Consider the following 7,398-nt stretch of genomic DNA (forward strand, 5'->3'; position numbering starts at 1 on the left):
TATTTTATTCTTTCTATTATTAAGTGCTTTTTTGGGTCCTTTGCCTGCCCAAGATCTTGAAGATATTCACTTGTTTTCTTCTAAAGCATTTAGCTGCTAAATATAGTTCTCTCATCCATCTCAAATTAAGTTTTATGTGTAGTGTGAGATAGGAGTCAAAGCTGTTTTTTTTTTTTTTTGTCCCTAAGGATTGCCAGCTATTCCTGAATCTTTTGTAGATTTTCCTTTTCTATTGAATTGATTTGGCACTTTTGTTGAAAAGCAATTAACCTTCTAAATGTGGGTGCCATTTAATGAATCATCCTTCTTTTCCCCTCTGATTTAAGATGCTGCCTTATTGCCTCTTGGGCTTTTGGCTAAGATCAAGTGTAGTATCCGTTCTTATCAATTTAATATCTGATATGTCCTCTATCCAAGGACAATATCTTTAATGGATTTTGGGAGCAGGGAGATGGAATAGGCGCTTGCTCCATCCACATCACCCATTAACCTGGTATTGCAGTATCTCTAGAAATGGTACAACCTCCCATCCCTCCCCAATAAAGACAAAACTAAATTCTACCTTTAATATAAACAAAGTTGGCTTAGTGCCTGTAGCACAGTATTTATGGAGCCAGCCACATACACCATGGCTGGTGGGCTTGAACCTGGCCTGGGCCAGCTAAACAAAAATCACAACTGCAAAAAAAAAAAAAAAAAAAAGCCAGGCATTATGGCGGGTGCCTGTAGTCCCAGCTACTTGGGAAACTGGGTCAAGAGAATCACTTAAGCGCAAGAATTTGAGGTTGCTGTGAGCTGTGATGCACAGCATTCTACCAAGGGCAACATAGTGAAACTGTCTCGAAAAATATATATATTTACATATATATATAAATGAAGTTTATGTATGTATTTCATTATGTGTTTTGGTTGTTTCTGTTCACTGATCTTTTTTTCTCTTTGCTCTTTGATAAACTGTTTTAATATTGTAAATTTTTTGGGACCAGCAAGGGTCCCACAAAGGATGATTAAGCTAGGGGACTTGAAAGTGGCGTCTTCCTCTGACAGAGTTCCATAACAGGCTTCCTTAAGACTCATTCCTTTCCCTTTAAAAAGATGCAGCAGCAAGCACTTTTGGGTGCCCCAAACACAAAAGTTACTACCCTCCCTGGAGGCAAGTCCCTGATGCAACCACACCTGCCCCACTGGAGCATTTCAGCCACAACCCACAGCCAGTCTGGTAGCCCTGTATACAGCTGACCTCTGCTGCAGCTAGGCTGCATGAGAACTGGGAATCTGGGCTTCTTTGTACCCCCAAAGGATAGAGACCCTTGTCATTGCCAGGAGAGGGAGGTATGAATAGCTTGTGTGTCCCATAGCAGCTTTGCTAATCTCGTCAAGAGGGGCCTATCCCTCCTGTCATAGGCTGACCTGTATGCATCCACCTTTCTCTTGCCTGAGCATTCTTCTGGAGTAGGAGAGAATCCCATCTCTCACTGTCTCAGCCAGTATTGAACCCAGGAAGGTTTGAGAGCAAGTTTGCCAGCTTGGTCTCAGTCTAGTCTCCCTAGGACTCAAGCATACCATCCAAGAGCCTGGAAACTAGGAATTACCTAACTTAGTCCACTACTGTTGGCACCAGAACACCTTCCCATGGGCATAAGGTCCAACCAACCCAAATTTCCAGCAACACCACAGTGGGTACCTATCTCATGAGCCAGAAGGCAGCATACCTCTCCCTCTCTACACTAAGCAGCAGAGTTACTGGCAGAGGAGAACAGGTGAACTGCAAGGCTGTCTGTTTTGAGCTGAGGGAAGAGTTTTCAGATGAGAACGAACCAGCATAAGAACTCTGGCAATATGAAAAAGCTGGCCCTGTCCCATGATCACATTAATGTACACAGCTATGATTTAATAAAAAATAAATAAATAAATAAAAAAGTAAAAGCTGGCCCTGTGAACACCTCCAAAGGATGACACTAGCTCTATAGCAATGGACTCCAACCAAAAGGAAATTTTTGAAATGTCAGATATAGAATTCCAGATATGGATCACAAATAAGCTCAATGGGATCAATGAAAAAATTAAAAGCTAGCAAAGAAACCAAAATATAACTGAAGACATGAATAAAAATTCACAAAAAGTACACTTAAAAAAAACAACAGAATTTCTGGAAGCAAAAGAGACATTTAGGGAATTTCAAAATATAATGGAAAGCTTTAACAGACTAGACCAAGGAGAAGAAACAATTTCAGAACTTGAAGATAAGGCTTTTGAATTAACCAGTAGTTAAAAATAAAGGAAAAAGAATCAAGAAACGTGAAGAAAGCCTCAGAGAAATATGGGACTATTTAAAACACCCAAACATAAGAATCATAGGCATCACAGAAGAAGAAGAAAAAGAAAACAGCATGGAAAACCTATTTAAAGGAATAATGAAGGAAAATTTGCCTAATCTTGCTAGAGATTTCGGCATCCAGATACACCAAACTCCTGGAAGATTCATTGCAAAAAGAACATCACCAAGGCACATAGTCTAACAGTAGACTTCTCATCTACTTACAAGGCAGAAGCAAGTGGGACCCCATCTTTAGTAATCTTAAGTAGAATAACTGTTAGCCAAGAATATTGTATCTGCAAAACTAAGTTTCATAAATAAAGGAAGAATAAAATCTTTCCCAGACAGGCACATGCTGAGGGATTTTGTCACCACAAGACCTACCCGATAAGAAATGCTCAAAAATGCTGAAAAGAACAGTTGGTACTTCCCAGTGTAAAAACATTTGAAAATAAAAACCTCACAGCTCTTATAAAACAGTAACACCAGGGAGAATAGAAAGCAACTAGGTAATAATCAACATGATGACTGGAACAGCATCTCATGTATCAATTTTTTGTTTGTTTGTTTTTCTTTTTTGAGACAGTACCACTCTGTCACCCTGGGCAGGATGCGGTGGCATCATAGCTCAATTTCAAACTCTTTGGCTCAAGTGATCTTTTGGCAGTTTTTCTATTTTTAATAGAGATGGGGTCTCACTCTTGTCCCTGAGCTCAAGCAACCCACCCACCTCAGCCTCCCAGAGTGCTAGGATTACAAGTGTGACCCACTGCACTCAGCCTCTGGTATCAGTATTAACACTGAATGTAAATGGTGTATATGCCCCACTTAAAAGATATGGATTGACAGGCTGAATAAAGTACACAACCCAAATATCTACTGTCTTCAAGAAACCCATTTAAATTGTAAAGAGTCTCATATATTGAAGGAAGAGGGGTGGAAAAGAGTATTCCACACAAATGGTAACCAAAAGCAAGCAGAAGCAGTTTATATCAGATAAAACAAATTTTAAATCAATAATAGTAAAAAAAAGACAAAGATAGTCATTATATAATGATAAAGGGATCAATTAAATAAGAAGATATGACAATCCTAAATATGTATATACCTAACACTGGCACTCCCAAATTCAAAAAACAAATACTACTGGACCTAATAAATAATAATAGTGGGGGACCGCAACATTTCACTGACAGAACTAGACAAATCATTGAAGCAGAAAATCAACAAAGAAAGATCGGACTTAGATGGGACTCTAGAATAATGGTCCTAGTAGACATTTACGGAACATTCTACACAAAAAGCTACAGAATATATACCCTTTCCATCATCAGACAGATCATTTTCCAGGGAAGACCATATTTTAGGCCACATATCAAGTCTTCTCAAATTAAAACAAAATCAGAATCATACCATATATTTTCTCAGACCATGATGGACTAAAACTAGAAATCAATTCCGGGGAGAACTCTCAAAACTACACAAATATGTGAAAATTAAACAATCTTCTGCTGAATGATCTTTGGGTCAATGATGAAATCAGGATGGAAATTAACAAAAAAACTTTAATTGCATGACAGTGGTGATACAAGCTACCAATGTCTGTGGGAGACAAGAAAAGTTCATAGCACTAAAGAAAGGCCTACATCAAAAAGATCACAAATTAACAACTGAATGTTCTATCTCAAGGCACTAGAAAAACAAAAACTAAACCCAAAACTAGCAAAAGATAAGAAATAACAAAGATCAGAGCAAATCTAAATGAAATTCAAACAAACAAACAAAAAATACAAGGCAGTGAGTATCCTCTAATTCAATTAATTCTAACACTATCTACCCAAAGATAGTGTCAGATCCCACAGTCGCACAAGACTACCTCCTATTTCAGATGGCAATTGCACAGGTTTTGACCTGTGCTTCTGACTGGATATAAATTGGGGGTCCCAAGATCCCCTTCTGAGATTTGGTAGAATGGTTCACAAAACCGAGGGAAACACTTTACTTAAATTTACCCATTTATTATAAAGAATACACTAGGTGTAGTGACTCACACTTGTAATCCCAGTACTTTGGGAGGTGAAGACAGGGGGATTGCTTGAGTCCAGGAGTTTGAGATCCACCTGAGCAAGGGTGGGGACTCCATTTCTATAAAACAGAAAAAAAAGAAAAATTAGCTGGGTGTGGTGGCACACACCTGTAGTCCCAGCTACTCAGGAGGCTGAGGTAGAAGGATCACTTGAGACCAGGAGTTTGAGGTGGCAGTAAACTAGGCTCATGCTACTGCACTCTAGCCTGGGTAGTAGAATGAGATGCTGTCTTCCCCACACCCTTTGTGCAAAAAAGAAAAAAAAAGGAATATTATTAATACAAACAACATAGATGAATAACCAGGCGGAAGAGATGCATAGGATAAGGTATGTAGGACGTGTGGAGCTTCCATGTCCTCTTCCCATGCCACCTTTCCGGAATCTTCTGTGTGCAGCTATCCAGAAGCTCCAGAACTCAGTCCTTCTGGGTTTTTATATAAGTTTTGTTACATTGGCGTGATTTGTTACAATTACATTGGCATGGTTTATGGATCATTAACCATTGTTGATCAACTTAACCTTCAGCCCCTCTTCCTGTATTTGGAAGTTGTAGGATAAGGCAGAAAGTTCCAATCAAATAACTGTATCTTTGTCTTTCTGGTGACCACCCCCATTACAAAACCATCTAGCGGCCCGCAACCACCGGTCGTCTCATACAAAAGACTCTCATCACTCCAGAGATTCCAAAGGTTTTAGGAGTGGTGTGTCAGGAAATGAGACTAAGAGACTAAGAGAAAATATATTTCACAGTCTCACAACAGACAGAAGTATTAATAGTGGATGTCTACTGTCATGGACTGTAGAGGGACAGCACTGTAGGCAGTGGGAAATATGTATAGGAGGTCTGACAGCATGTTTGAGAAACTGAAGGTAGACTGTGAGAGGGAAGGAGGTAGCATGAGCTGAGCTTGGAAAGCTCCATATCCCATACCCCTTGACTCCATACCCCAGGGAGTCTAGAAAGCCTTGTACAGAATTTTTGGCTTTATCCTAAGGGCCACAGACACCTAATAGGGGTTAAACTGGGATAGAATATATGGATTTGAAGAAGGGAAGCCACTATTTGACTGCAAATGTATGAGAGACCTCAGGTCTGTCCAGCTCCTTTTGAATTCCTGATAACAGAAATGGTGAGAAATAATAAAATGATTGTTTCTGTTTTAAGCCAGTAAATTTCGGAGCAATTGTTTTGTAGCCCTAGATAACCAAAAGATGAAGCATCTACCATGAATAATTTTTGTATCAATTTTTTCTTACATTGGTGACCAGTTTATCTCTGCCATGTTCTCATTTGTCAATGGGTTTGCTTTGATGCAGCATTTCCCCCTTTGCCTTGAGAAATCCTTCTTCTGTTAGAAGATTTGCAGTTTTACTATGTAATAAATTTTTATTGTATGGTATTTGTGTTTTACTATAGGATGTTTGTATCTCCTGGAGGACAATGATGTTAACTAGATTGGTGGGGATAGACATGAATATTAAATGGTGAGAGATGTTTGCAAGGAGACTAATTTCATATATGAAAGCTGATGGATGGATATTGTCATTTGCGGAAACAAGCTTCGCCACTGATAACTGTAAATTAAAGAATGAATATTTGAAAAATGAGGACCCCTTCAGTAATCCAGGGCAGGGCTGTGTGGATAATGATAAAAGGAGCCTCCCTTTGGTAAGGAGACTTGAATCCCTTCGTTGTTAGTGCAGTAATTTTAGTTTGCCTTCACTTGAAATAATCTTGATTCACCTGGTTTCTTTGTCATAGTTACTGATGTTCTAGAATCACGGAGATAGAAGCCACTCTAAAGATTATAGCTTTCTACCTTTTTTTCTGAGGATAATTAACTTTCCTTCTTCCCTTCTGCTTTCTTTCCTTCTCTCCCGCTCTTCCTCCTGAAATGTGTATTGAGCTCCTATGATGTGCTAGGTATTGAGGATACAAAAGTGACCAAAAACAGATATTGAAAAAAAGGTTATGAATGTTTTTTCCTCCTCAGCAGTGAACATTTATGGAGCAGTTACCATGAACTACTATTGTTTTCTGCATGCAGTTAAAAACAAAAACCCTCTCACCTTGTAAATCAAACACCAAGCAAAATCAAGAAAAGAAGAAAGAAAGTAAGATATCTTTACATGGAGAAGATACTTTATTAACTTGTCTTAGTCACTGGCCTGAGAAATGTGAACAATTTTACCTAACTTACTTTAAGAAAGTTCTCCAATATACACGTATATTGCAAGGACAATGAAGAGGTCTAGATTGGTTATCTAATTTCTGGAAAGGTCTTTAAGTAAATGGCTCAATTTTCTATATGAATGACAGAATCCTCACAAACAAAATACAGCTTGCTCATCTTATTCCAAAAAATCTGAAATTCGACATGCTTGAAAATCTAAAACTTTTGAGTGTGGACACAGACACAATGCCATGGGTGGAAAATTTCATACCTGATCTCATGTGATGAGTCATAGTCAAATTGTGGTCGGTGCTTTGTTTCATGCACAAAATCATTTAACTATTTTACATGCTTTTTTTTTTTTTTTTTGAGACAGAGCCTCAAGGTGTCGCCCTGGGTAGAGTACTGTGGTGTTACAGCTCACAGCAACCTCAAACTCCTGGGCTTAAGCGATTCTCTTGCCTCAGCTTCCCAAGTAGCTGGGACTACAGGCGCCCACCACAACGCCTGGCTATTTTTTGGTTGCAGCCGTCATTGTTGTTTGGCGGGCTGGGCTGGATTCAAACCCACCAGCTCAGGTGTATGTGGCTGGTGCCTTAGCCGCTTGAGCCACAGGCGCTGAGCCCATTTAACTATTTTAAATATTGCCCCCAAATTACCTTCTGGCTGTATGTATAAGATGTATATTAAACCTGAGTGAATTTTTTTGTTTAGATTTGAGTCTTATCTCCAAGATATCTCATTAGGTATATACAAATATTCTAGAATTCGAAAAAATATGAAATTTGAACCACTTCTGATCCCACACATTTCAGATACG

At 38.9% G+C, this 7,398-nt stretch overlaps 1 non-coding gene across 1 annotated transcript; it reads left to right on the forward strand.

Annotated features, from left to right (window-relative positions):
• The first annotated feature begins 336 nt into the window (after nt 1-336).
• LOC128571522 (U2 spliceosomal RNA) lies at nt 337-527 on the forward strand. Its single transcript, XR_008375921.1, has one exon. It is a non-coding gene; the product is annotated as a U2 spliceosomal RNA (small nuclear RNA).
• Nucleotides 528-7,398: the final 6,871 nt, after the last annotated feature.

Source organism: Nycticebus coucang, chromosome 18 (assembly GCF_027406575.1).
Source record: "Nycticebus coucang isolate mNycCou1 chromosome 18, mNycCou1.pri, whole genome shotgun sequence".
Lineage (NCBI taxonomy): Eukaryota > Metazoa > Chordata > Mammalia > Primates > Lorisidae > Nycticebus > Nycticebus coucang.